The following is a 13,104-nucleotide window of genomic DNA, read 5'->3' as shown; positions in this document are numbered from 1 at the left end:
AGTGGAGCATCCTTTACGGAACCCACTAACGATCAGAATGAAGGTTGTAATATGAAAGATGCATATTTATTTTTATTTTTTTGTTAAGAATAGACTCGAGAAGTTTTGGGACAAAGGATGTTAAAGCAATTGGACGATAGTTAGAGGGCTGGGAATGGTCATCTTTCTACGGGACAGTCTGAATGAGAGCACACTTCCAGCAAGAAGGAAAGGTACAAGTTGCCAGACAAAGGTGAAAGAGTTTACCTAGGCAGGGTGTAAGCCCTGAAGCACAGTTCTTGAGGACAACAGGGGGGACCCCATCAGGTTAGTATGCCTTGTTAGTATTGAGGCCAGTGACAGCAGAAAATACATCAGTTGAAGGAATTTTAATGTCAGCCATGAGGAAGTCAGAGGGGGAAAGTGATGGTCTAAGGTGGAATTGGAGAAGAAAGTCTGAACGAAGATATCTGCTTCATCTGTAGATGAAATAGCTACAGGGCCATCAGAATGGAAAAGAGGAGGGAAGGATGATGAGGTAAAGTTGTTAGAAAAGTTTTTGTCAAGGTACCAGATGGAGCAGGAAGAATTCGAGTAGGAGAGTTCAGAGCACTTGGTATGAATGAAGTTATTTTTAGCAGAACGAACTGACTTAACACGATTCCGGGAAGAAACATACAAAGGATGAGATTCGGGGTAGAGTTGGCTCTGTTAACTTTTGTAGGCCTTCATGTTTTTTTAATTAGTCAAAGGATATGAGAAAGGAATTTATGTTTCCATGCCCAAGTTAATAACCTCAGAAATGGGCCTGGCACACTCAGATGGCTCCTGGCCATGGAAGCAATAATCATTCTAGGGAAAATAAAAGAATTGCTGCCTGCGGGCCTCCCAATCAGCAGCTCCAAAGTGCCACAACTGCCGTTTTTTTGGAGGGTCCACAGGCCATGCTGTAGTGATACGACAGGTTAAGGTAATAAGGTTGTGGTCGGAGGAGACCAACAGAGAGGAAAGATTAATAGTGTAAGCAGATGGATTAGTTGTAAGGAAGAGGTCACATACAGTATGTTGGAACTCTCTCCACGATGGTCAGGGATATGGGTAGGATGCTGTACAAGCTGCTCTGGGCCATTAAGGATAGAGAAGATATAGGCTTGTTCACCAGGTGGATTAGTGAAAGGCGAGGAGAGCCAAAGGTGGTGGTGAACATTGAAATCTCCTAAAATAAAGATTTCAGAGATACGAGAAATAGATAAGGTTTTTTCCATCATAGAAGATAGTAGAAGATTTTTTCATAGTCAGAAGAATTAGGGGGATAAGTAAACAGTGCAGATATACTTAGTCAGAGAATGACAGGAAAGCCGAAGCCAGAGAGTCGAGAATTCAGAAGAATCAAGTTCAGGAACACGAGTGCAAGATAAGTTGTTGCGTGCATACAAACAACAGCCACCTTTGGCTTAAAAATGAGTATAGAGGAAGTAGTAGGATACAGAGAACGGTCTGCTATCAGTTCCTCAGACACCTGTGTCTCAGAAAGAGGTAAGGTTTAGAGGAGGAGAGGTTGTGCTCAACAGAGAGAAACCTAGAGGAAAGGCTGTGAATGTCGAGGAAATGAAGAACTGAGCCAGACATTGTTCCAGGCATCTCGCTGGGTCGTCGCTGGGAGAGGGACAGATGGTGGGAGCATTTAATGTCCTCCCCCCCCCCCAGGAACTCCATGGCTGGATTATGCAACGCCATTTGTAAAATTTATTATCTCCTGCCTTAAAGATGAGTCTTTCTTTGGCAGGTTTTAGAAGGTCAGGAAACAAACTTGTGGTAAATGATGCATTACATAAATGTAGTATAACATGAGATATCTCTGATACTACTTGTCTCAAAACACTCATGGGAATGTCATCATTACCTAGGGAGGATTTCCGCAGTTGGTTCAAGGAATTTAGTAATTCTGATTCTGTAATGGGCGTCATAGAAAATGTTGATTCTATTCTATTATGCATAAACGTGGTAAAGCTTACATTTGTCTCTTTTGATGACTGTTGCTAGATTTTTATCAACTTTAATGAGATACGAATTGAATCATTCTGCAGTTTCGTCTGGTTCGATTATTTCTCGACTGTCGTGTAAAAAGGTACTTAATTTGTGACGTTTATGTCTATTCAAAACTTAACTTATTATGCTTCCTTTTTTTTACGAGTTGCCAGAAACTCTTCAAGCTTTATCTTAAAGTAATTATCTTTAGCTGTCAGTATTGCCTGGGTTACTTGATTACGAACTCTACGGAACTCGTCTCCATATGTGATGGGTCTCCTGGCAAACCTCCTCGCCAGTTTATTTTTTTTTCTCTCTCTCTCTAATCATTGACTTGGTCTCAGTTATTATATATGATGCAGATTACTGACAACAACAACATGATAGCGCCAGTTTATTTTTATTTTTTTCTCTCTCTAATCATTGACTTGGTCTCAGTTATTATATATGATGCAGATTACTGACTTAGTGGTAGGTGAGGGCGCTCAGCATCCACTCATTCGATGTAGTGTTGCTTTGGGTGTCTGCCCTTTCCTCTCCTCTATCCTTCGTCTTCTTTCTTTCCTTCATTCTTTCTTCTGCCTACGGGAGACTTTACACTCCCTCCTCTGTCTTTCGTTCTTTCTTTCCTCTTCCTTCTACCTATGGGTGACTCTGCAATGAATGACAAGCCCGATGAGTTTCCTGTACACCAGGACACTATTTTCTATGCTGGATGGTAACCAGATAACCAAATTTTGGAGCCTGGTGGTTCAGTGGATGATAAAGATGCTTTAGTCAGATTGAGCCTGTGTAGTTGTATATCCAAGGGATGGTTGGGGTTATTGCTCACGTAAATGCTACTCACGGATGAATGAGGCTGGTCACTCTCATCTTAAAAGTCAGGACCCATTTGCCTAGCCCAGGGTTCCTACGCTCCTCAGGGGGCATGTTACGTGTGTAAGAATGTATATATATTTTGTGTATATACATGTATGTATAATGCATGTGTGTTGTCAGACGAGGTGTGTACGTCGATGTTATGTACACTAGCATCCACACACATACACTCGCTATCATGTTGTTGCCTGTCGTTGCGTACAAATTATAAAATCTAAGTTAATTCTATTTGCTCTCTCGATGCGGGTGTGATTAAAATATGTAATATCAGTAACTTCCGGTTGGAGCTTAAACTGACGACATGAAGATTTGTATTCACCAGCGATATTTATAACGTTTGGAGTATGGGGGAGAGGTTAATTTGTTTAACTCTATTCTGTGTACTTCTCGTCTGCCTCTAGCTGCATGTTATGTGTGCATACGGCCAGAGGGTATATAAACGGGAGAATATTGAGAGAGGGAGTGTTTGGGCTGGAGATCAGAAAGGGAGGAGAAGCAGTATTTTGTGTTATATATATATATATATATATATATATATATATATATATATATATATATCTGAACATCTTTTCACTTCGTATTAGCATCCAATCGCAAATATTATTGTTATTATTATTATCAGTGACAATTACAGAATGCAGTATAGTTATCTCTTTTTGAATTATACTATTTCCTTTGTCTGGCAAGTTTGTTCCCAGACTTTAGCGTAATTATTCAGGGTATTATCAGGTGGCTTATTGTTTTTCTCATTCTCATGTGTTTCATTATCTCACTGTAGATATTGTAAATATTATTAGACTGTATTATATTAGGTATTTTTCGTTGTATTTGTTTTGCCCTTGCTAACGTCTGCGAATTTATTTACTTTCGGACCTGTGTTGCGAGATTGGAGTGAGTGTTTTTTTTTATTGTTTTTTCATCAGTTGATTATTTGAACATTTCCCTTTTCACTTTGATTTTTGTTTTCTCTCAGTTTTCTTACGCGGTCAGATTTAGTTATCTTGTGTTGCCTTCTCCCGACTCATAACAGGCGACGACGATAGTTAAAAAGATGCTGTATATTACTTTTGGGTCATTTAAATCCAAAATTAAGTCCCATGGTACCCTTACTAAGGATTGCCCAAATTTATTTATATTATTTTCGCTGTAATTTCTGTAAGAAATAATGTTAGTATTATTATCTTCATTTCTTGTGAGACCTGCTTTAGATTTATAAAAAGAAAAAAACAGGAAAATGATCAGAAATCTTGCTATTTATAAAATCATAAGTGTAATTTTTCACCACATTTGATCTATAACGCTGTCCAAGAACAATTATGTCACAAGGGATGGGAGATTCAAGTATACTTTTTCATGCTAAATTCAAATATGAAATAACATTTTTCCTATCAGGCTTAATTTTCTTATGAAGCCAGGTTAATACGTCTGGGATGAAAATGACATACCGTATACTGTATATATATATATAGTTAAAAAGTGAGATTTGCCAGCTAGGTGCTCGAGAAGCTTCTCGGCGTTTCGCGTACAGTGGCTCCGATATCGGTACGAGTCAGAGTTGCCAGTTTGCCTGCTGTTTGTGAGAGTAGTTATTTCGTAAGTTATGCATTAATTTTTGTGTTCTTTTTCTCAATAATATTTTATTTAGGTGTTTGCTTGTTGAATTATGTAATTTAAGTTCGTATGGTAAATGATTTAGAGTGTTATGTAATGTAAGAAGACTTTGGCATGTTTTGATGTCTCCTAGTTGATAACTGTTGTAACTAGAGGCTGATGGAAGACCAGCGCTTACCAGAATTGTGGAGAAGTAGAAGTTTCTAGTACAATGCAAGCTTATATAAGATGAGGTAGAGATTATTACAAGTTTAGTCGGGTTTCAGGTCAGCTTGTATGAAGTGCAGTCAGTTTTGGTTCAGTTTGAGTGTAGTGAAATGTCAGTGCAGTGTCAGTGAAGATTGTATACTTTCGGTACTTGTAAAAACAGTGGCAAACAGTGACGAGTTATTGAAGTTTCTATATCATTGGTACTTCAGAAAATTGTGAAGTGTAATAACTGTGATGTGTTCACAAGCATTAAGTGTAACAGCAGTTAGTAAAGTTCGTATAGCCCCAGTGCCTGTGGGAACAGTGAAGTTGAAAAGCATTAAGTGGAATTATTTGGAAAATAAAGACAGTGAACTTTAAGAAGCCAGTGTTTATTTTTGCCTCAGCTGATCTTGTGTGCTGTACACCTTAAGGCTGGGCATAGAACAACTCACTGGGCAACGTCCTTCCTGTACTGAACTACTACTGTTGGAACCTGTGGCAAAGTAGGGTGAGGACGTAACACTGGTGTCAGGTGTGTGGGATTATTATTTCAGGGCTGCAGTGAGTCTAACCTTCAACATGGAAGCAGAAGGTGTGAAGACAAGATCTCGAGCTGGGCAGGAGGAGGAAATTTCCCTGGCGACAATTGTGAAGCTAATACAAGCACAAAGTGTCCAAATGCAAGCACAGAGTGAAGAACAGAAAGAGCTCAGAAACAAATTCAAAGAACAATTACAAGCACAATGTGCCCAACTACATCACAGAAGGCAGGACAGAAAGAACTCCAAGCACAATTACAGGCCCAAAATGAAGAACAGATAGAGCTCAGAAACGAAATCAAAGAACAATTGCAGGCACAGAACGAAGAACAGAAAGAACGACATGAACAGCTTCAGGAGGCATTAAAGGAGCAACAGAGGGAACTAGAACTGAGGATGCAAGAACCAGGTGAAGCATGTAGTTGACCAAGTTTAAATAATTAGTGAGAAAATTGAGACTGTAGAGAAATATTGCATCGCTGAGCCCCAGGTTAGTGTACAGGGAGTATTTGAAAGGAATGGACAGCGTATGGTGAATCTTGATGGATCCCAACCATCTAAATGTAGCAGTACAGGGTTGAATAATCAGAATGTAGGAGATTTAAGTCCTGGCCATATTATGATGCCCCAGCTTTTAGGCCCCAAACCAGTGAAGTGCATGGCCATAATGGGGGTCCAGTTAAAAAGAAACCGCAGGAATTTGATGATAGAGTATCTTGGGAAGCTTACCGTGTACAGTTTGAGTTACTTGCGGATCAGAATGGTTGGGATGATAGGCAGAGGGCAGTGCAGCTTGCTACTAGCCTTAAGGGTGCCACAATGGAATTTCTGGGTCAGATGTCAGTGATGGAGACGAATAGCTATCAGTCCCTAGTAGAAGTGCTGCAGCGCAGATATGGAACAATGTACCAGACTGAGGTGTACAGAGCAAGATTCCGGGGCTGTGTATGGGCTTGAGGAGAATCCCTACAGCAGCTTGCTCATGACCTGGAGGGTATGGCATACAAGGCATACCCTGGAGCAGCACCTAACCTGTTGGCTATTCTACTGAGGGACCAGTTAATCGATGCTCGTAATAGTGCAGAGTTGAAAGTGCAAGTGAAGCAGTCACAACCAAGAGACATGCAAGAAGCACTAGCCTGGGCTCCACAATTTGAGTCCTCTCTCAGGTCCAGTACATCCACCTTTCAGGCAGGTCGTAGTGCAGGATTCAAAGCAAGAAAGGGGCAGATATGTGAATAGGAAAATTTTGAGAGAAGTTGCTGGTACTGTGGAAAGCCAGGACACAGAAAAGAGGACTGCTGTAAGTGGAAAAGGGAACAGGAAAAAAACAGAGGAGGCTGCTGGTTCTGTGGGAAGTCGGGACACAAGAAGGTAGCTTGTCACAAATGGAAGAAGGAGCTAGAACAGGGCAGTAAAAGGAAATCTTCACTTCAGTTCCAAATGTCCAAAGAAGAAAAAGGATGATAAGAAGAAGGTTGCAGAAGACCAGAAAGATGCAGAAAACTATTGGAGGCTGTTGTGAAGGGGCAACCACCAGCCAGCTTTTCCTAAGTAACCCCACCGCTGAGAGAATGCAAGAGGATGGCAATCAACAGTGTGCGAACAGACAGAAGGATAGACGGAAAGAAGTGTTCCCTGGTGACTGATTCGGCCTCAGACTTTTGTGAAGCCTGATGTGTTATATCATCATTGTCTGCCTGAGTCATCAGAACAATTGTGTGGCATAACTGGGCACTACACATAACTGAGGGGACCCCTGGATGTCCGGATTTAAGTGACAGGGCAAGAGGCTACTCTACCAGTCTACGTGGCCAACATGGAGGATCCTTGCCTTCTGGGTCTGGACAAACTTATGTCCATGGGCTGTGAGCTGGACTTCTGCTCCATGAAGCTGAAGGTTCAGGGAAGGTCGGTTCCTGTCACAGCAGTGAAACGTACCAGTTCTGGTGTTGAGGTGAGGGTGCTCTGTACTAGAGTGATACCCCCAAAATCAGAACTGTTGCTCCAGTGTAAGATGAGTGGCTCTCTTGACAGCTGTGTAGGGGTAGTGGAGCCTGGTGTATGGTGCAAGACGAAGGTTGGGGTGACGGTGGGGAGAAAGCTGGTGGACACAGGTGCAGGTGAAGTGCCGGTTGTGGTGGCCAATTTCTCCCGTGAACCACAGAAGATCAACGAGGGAGAAACTGTGCGACTGTGCCAGGCTGTGGACCCTGAGTGGCATTGGAGGAAGGCCTGTAAAAGGAGCATAGTCAAGGAAGATGGGTATGTGCCAGACCACCTAGAAGATCTCTTCTCAAGGAGTTGCCAATCCCTGGATGGTTCACAAGTGCTAAAGCTGAGGCAGCTGCTGACGGAATATGCTGATGTCTTTTCCATGGGAGATATAGACCTAGGATGCACTGATCTGGTGGAGCATAGTATAGACACCAGGGATCACTGCCAGATTAAACAGCCACCATAGAGGTTGGCGCCAGCTCAACGGCAAGAAATGGAGAAGGTGCTGGAGAATCTCCAGTGTCAAGGAGTAATAGAAAAATCCAGTAGTCCTTGGGCATCAGCAGTGGTTCTGGTGAGGAAAAAGGATGGCTCAGTAAGGTGCTGTATAGACTGTCGAGCCGTGAATGAAGTGACAGTGAAGGATGCATATCCCTTGCCAAGAATTGATGACACCCTGGATGCTCTGTCAGGTGCTAAGTGGTTCTCCACTCTAGACATGAAGGCAGGATACCACCAGGTCAAGGTTGCGGAGAAGGACACAGAAAAGACAGCGTTTTCATACGGGCAGGGTTTATGGCAGTTTAAAGTGATGCCAATTGGCCTATGCAATGCCCCAGTTACTTTTGAATGCCTCATGGACCGTGTACTTGAAGGCCTGCACTGGCAGACAGCTCTGATGTATCTGGACGATATAATTGTGTTTGGGCGGACTTTCAATCAGGAACTGGAGAGGTTGTCGGAGGTGTTGAACAGGATCCGTGCAGCACACCTCAAGCTGAACCCCCCAAAATGCTACGTGTCCCAGAAGGAAGTACCTGGGACACATTGTAGGTGAAAGCAGCGTCCATACTGACCCAGAGAAGGTGACAGCTGTGGAAAACTGGCCAGTTCCAACTTGTGTGAGATAGCTACGAAGTTTCCTGGACTTGTGCACCTACTATCGGCGTTTTGTCAAAGACTTTGCAATGATAGCTGCACCTCTTCGCAAGTTGTTGGGAAAAAAACAGAAGTTTGCATGGACAGCAGTGCCTCAGAAAGCCTTCGACGAACTCAAGCATGCATTGGCAAGCTTTCCAATATTGCCATACCCAGACCAGACTCAGCCATTTATCTAGGGCTGTGACACTAGTGACCATGGTATTGGTGGAGTCCTGTCACAGAAGAAGGATGACAAAGAGTATGTGGTTGCATTTTACAGCAAGAAGCTCAGCCCACCGGAGCGGAACTACTGTGTGACCCGTAAGGAGCTCTTGGCAGTGATGAAGAGCCTCGATTTCTTCCATTCCTACCTGTATGGGTCAAACTTCATCATCATGACTGACCACGCAGCACTGAAGTGGCTGAAAACACTGAAGAATCCGGAGGGACAACTGGCACTCTGGCTCAGGAAGCTAAACCAGCACAATTATGAGGTGCAACACCATCCTGGGCGGGTACATGGCAATACTGACAGCCTGAGTCATCGGCCTTGTGATCCAGAGTGCCGGCAGTGTGGTAAAAAGGAAGATCATGGTAAGAAATGCACCCCTACTGCAATGACAGGGCCAGCATCAGATGAAGACCTGAAGAAGATGCGGATGGAGGATGCAGATTTACAACCAGAGCGAGAGTGGCTGCAGCAGAGTACAGTGCAACCATCTTAGGAAGAAGTTTCCAGGTTAAGCCCCGCGACCAAGGCTAATGGAGTCAGTGGGACCTTCTCCGCTTGAACAACAGACTACTGGAGTGTCAGTGGGAGACAGCGATGGCCTTTACAAGTATTGGCAACTGGTGGTTCTGAAGGAGATGAGGTCCAAGATCTTGGATGAGTCCCATAACCAGATCACCAGTGGGCACGTGGGAGTGACGAAAACTTTCAGCCGGCTGCGGCAGAGGTTCTACTGGTTTGGCATGCATCAGGATGTTGAAGAGTGGAGTCAGGCCTGTGGTGTATGCTGTGCCAAGAAGGGACCCAAGAAACGTGGTTGTGTCCCTCTCCAGCTGTACCAAGTGGGTGCACCGATGGAAAGAGTCGCAGTGGACATTGCTGGACCTTTGCCACTCACTGACAGAGGAAACTGGTATATATGTGTCGCCATGGACTACTTTACAAACTGGCCAGAAGCCTATGGCATCATTGATCAAGAGGTTGCAACTGTTGCTCAGGTATTGGTTGATCAGTTTTTCTGTCGTTTAGGGATGCCACAAGAGCTTCATTCAGACCAGGGTAGAAGCTAAGTCTGCTGTGTTCCGTGAGTGCTGCGAGTTATTGGGGATCAAGAAGACCAGGACGACCCCCCTAAGGCCGCAATCAGATGGGATGGTGGAGAAATTCAACTGGACCCTGGGACAAGAACTGGCCAAGTACTGCAATGATGGACAAACAGAATGGGACCAGAAATTACCTGCATTGCTGATGGCATATCGGTCTGCACCCCATGAGTCTACTGGCTACACACCTGCAAAACTGATGTTGGGCCACGAGTTACGCTTACCTGTTGACTTGTTAATGGGGAGACCACCTGGTGAAGAGCTGCCTACAGACACTACCAGCTATGCGATGCACCTTCAGGAAAGGATGGCTGAGGTTCATCATCAAGTGCGAGGAGCTCTCAAGTTTTCAGGAGAGGTGATGAAGTGCAAGTATGATGCCAATGCATGAGAGGTGAGCTTCAAGGATGGTGACCAAGTTTGGTTATACAATCCTCAGTGAAAGAAGGGACAGTCACTGAAGCTGCAGAGCCCATGGGACGGACCTTACACTGCATTGGACAGCCTATCAGACATAACGTATCGGATTCGGGGAGGCAGGAAGTCTCGCCTAAAGGTACACATGGTACACGTGAACCGTCTGTGGCAGTACCTTGGGCCATGGGCCGGATACTCAAAACGAGCCTTTTACCACGGCGCCAGTTGAAGAAGGCGCCTTTTTGTATGGCAGGTCAAAGGTGCCGTTTGGGACACACCCGACTCCCATACTCAAACAATTTTACAGGCGCGTTTGGTATGCCTTTCCGTGGAAAGGCAACTTTCCCTCAGAAGGCGCCGTTTGATACCCAAACCAATCACAGGAGCGTTATAAAAATACTCTTAGGAAGTGTCTGCCAATCGCAAAGCAGCATTTCCTGTCTGCTGACGGACGTAAACTAAACCTGAGGTGAGGGTGCAACGCAGTTGTCCCGACATATTTCCGTTTTCGTAGTGATATTTTGTGTGAATGGTGAATGAACATAAGCTGAGATTCAGTCGCACTAACTTCAAAGTTTTATGAGGGACCTATAACTCACTGCCCAAAATAAAGATACAGTCTATTCATGTGTGTACAGCACCTTCAGTAACACCTTCCTTAAATATTTAGTGCACACAGTATATATATATATATATATATATATATATATATATATATATATATATATAATATACACAGCGACTTTGTGTAACCTGTGATTTTATGAAATCCCTTAGGAAACAGTGAAATTAGTTTAAATTAGAATGGGTTAATAAAGGTTAGGTTAATTTAGATTGCGGTTAAGATGGGCTGGGTCAATCTACAGTCGGTTAAGTTTAGGTTAGGCTAGGTTAGTTAGGTTAAGTTAATTTAGATGAACGATTAAAAACTTACCATCTTTCTATATTAAATTTAACCTAACAATACCTGACTAACCTTAACCTCGATTATCCCTGCCTAACCTAACCACAGCCCAAGGTAACCTAACTAACCTAAACAGCCTCAACTATCCTAGCCTAACCTAACCGCGGTCTAATTTATCCTAACCCTGATTGGGCCATCCTAATTTGAACTCATTTCATAAATTCCCTAGGGATTTCATAAAATCAGTGGTTAAACATATCTCCTGAAACAAGTATATATAAAAGTTATTTGTCTGGCCAGTATTCCTTTTCTCTAAGCCAGAAAAGTAGTTGCTACTTCATTTCCTAGACCCACTGGTGGAACAACAGCTGCTATCTCAGGGAGAGAAATTAGGTTAAAGATGGGAGAAACACCAGTATTACTGCATTTCATTTTCAGGCCAAATTTTCCTTGATTTTGTCTGTCTTGTAGTGTATAGGCCCAACTACAACAGCAGATATGTTTCATTACATGCACAAGGTTCCCATAAAGCTATATGTTTCCTGTCATAATTGATTTAGAATAATTATGTTTAGTTAGTTTAGGTTAAGTTCAGTTGGTATAACATAGGAGGAAATCTGAGGGGATAAATTTGTAGTTTTGGACAACAAACCATCTTCTAACCTACCAATATCCTAAACTGGCCTATCATAACCTTGGCTATCCAGATCTAACCTACCGTATTCAAAGAGTAATTGTGGGGAAACTCGTTGGTGGTGGATTTTCCGCTGCTGCATGTTGCTGTATTGGGCGTTTGCACCTCCAGGTTAGGTGCCATACCCTTAACACAATGAGGATTTGGTTTAATGCTCAAGGGATATTGTGGGGGAAAGGTGACCGACCAAAAAAAATAAATAAATAAAATAAAAATTGTGCTAGCTAAACCAAAGTTAACTTGCCATAATCTTCATTCCTAACCACATACTTCACAGTACTCAATTAGCAACCACAGCAACAAAAAACTGTTGGTTATAACCTATAATGTTACAGGAAATATGTGAAAATAATCATTTTGTGAAATCACTAGTCAATCTGTGAAATGGATTTTTAGACCAGGATGATTTTGGTTAGATTTCAATCAGGTTTGGTTAAATATGGCTACATTGGATTAGATTAGATTACTTTAGATTATGCTTTGTGCAACTTATCATAACTTAGTCATAATTTTTATTAAACAAACCTATACTAACCAAACCAAACATCACTCTAACATTACATACCCTAACCTAACCCTTCTAAATATTGTAATTTAACCTCACCTAACTAAAACCTTCATTTATACTAATATAACCTTTGTCAGCCCAACCTAAGTTAAAATCCATTTCACAAAATGACTAGAGGTTTCATAAAATTACATTTTCCAAACATCCCTGAAAAAAAAAAAAAAAAAAAAAACTGCAAATAGTCAACCTGGCTTACTTTGGATCAGTAACTATTAGAATGAAAACTGATTATATCCAAATACTATTAACTTAACCCCTCCGTGGCCGCTGGCGTGGAATGACATTTAGCCTATCAATGGCTGCAGGCGTCGTTTGAGCGCGGCCTATAGAAAACTGCAAAAATTTTTGGGAAGTGAACGAACGTTCTGCACGTCTTCACATCCTACATTACACTTCCATACACCTCATCAAGCAGTTCAAAGCCTGCTGCTGAGATGAGTGGATTTTCGATTTTTTCACTCCTAGCCATGCCTGAACAAGCACAACTATCCTACACCCATTATCTCAATACAACCCAGGAAGAACATGTCATCTTTGTCCTCTCTTGCAAAACACACACAACCACCTGTTTATGATTATGAAGTAATACAGGCACATACAAAAAAGACATGATAAGTGAAAAATACACTTTTGTCTTGGTATCTTTACCTATTTGCTCAGGTCTGCTGTAATGGTTTGGATAATTTGATGCAGTGCAACTTGTAGAAAACTGTGAAAACCTGCGGGAAGTGAACGAAAATCTGGGACATGAGACTGACCTTGACTTCCCCCCTCTCACATAATATCATCTGTCAGTTCACCACCTGCTGTCATGACGAGTGGA

The sequence above is a fragment of the Coenobita brevimanus genome, chromosome 72 (genome assembly GCF_032717465.1).
Source record: "Coenobita brevimanus isolate Jiangsu-jjx chromosome 72, ASM3271746v2, whole genome shotgun sequence".
Classification (NCBI taxonomy): Eukaryota; Metazoa; Arthropoda; class Malacostraca; order Decapoda; family Coenobitidae; genus Coenobita; species Coenobita brevimanus.
This window is presented reverse-complemented; position numbering follows the sequence as displayed.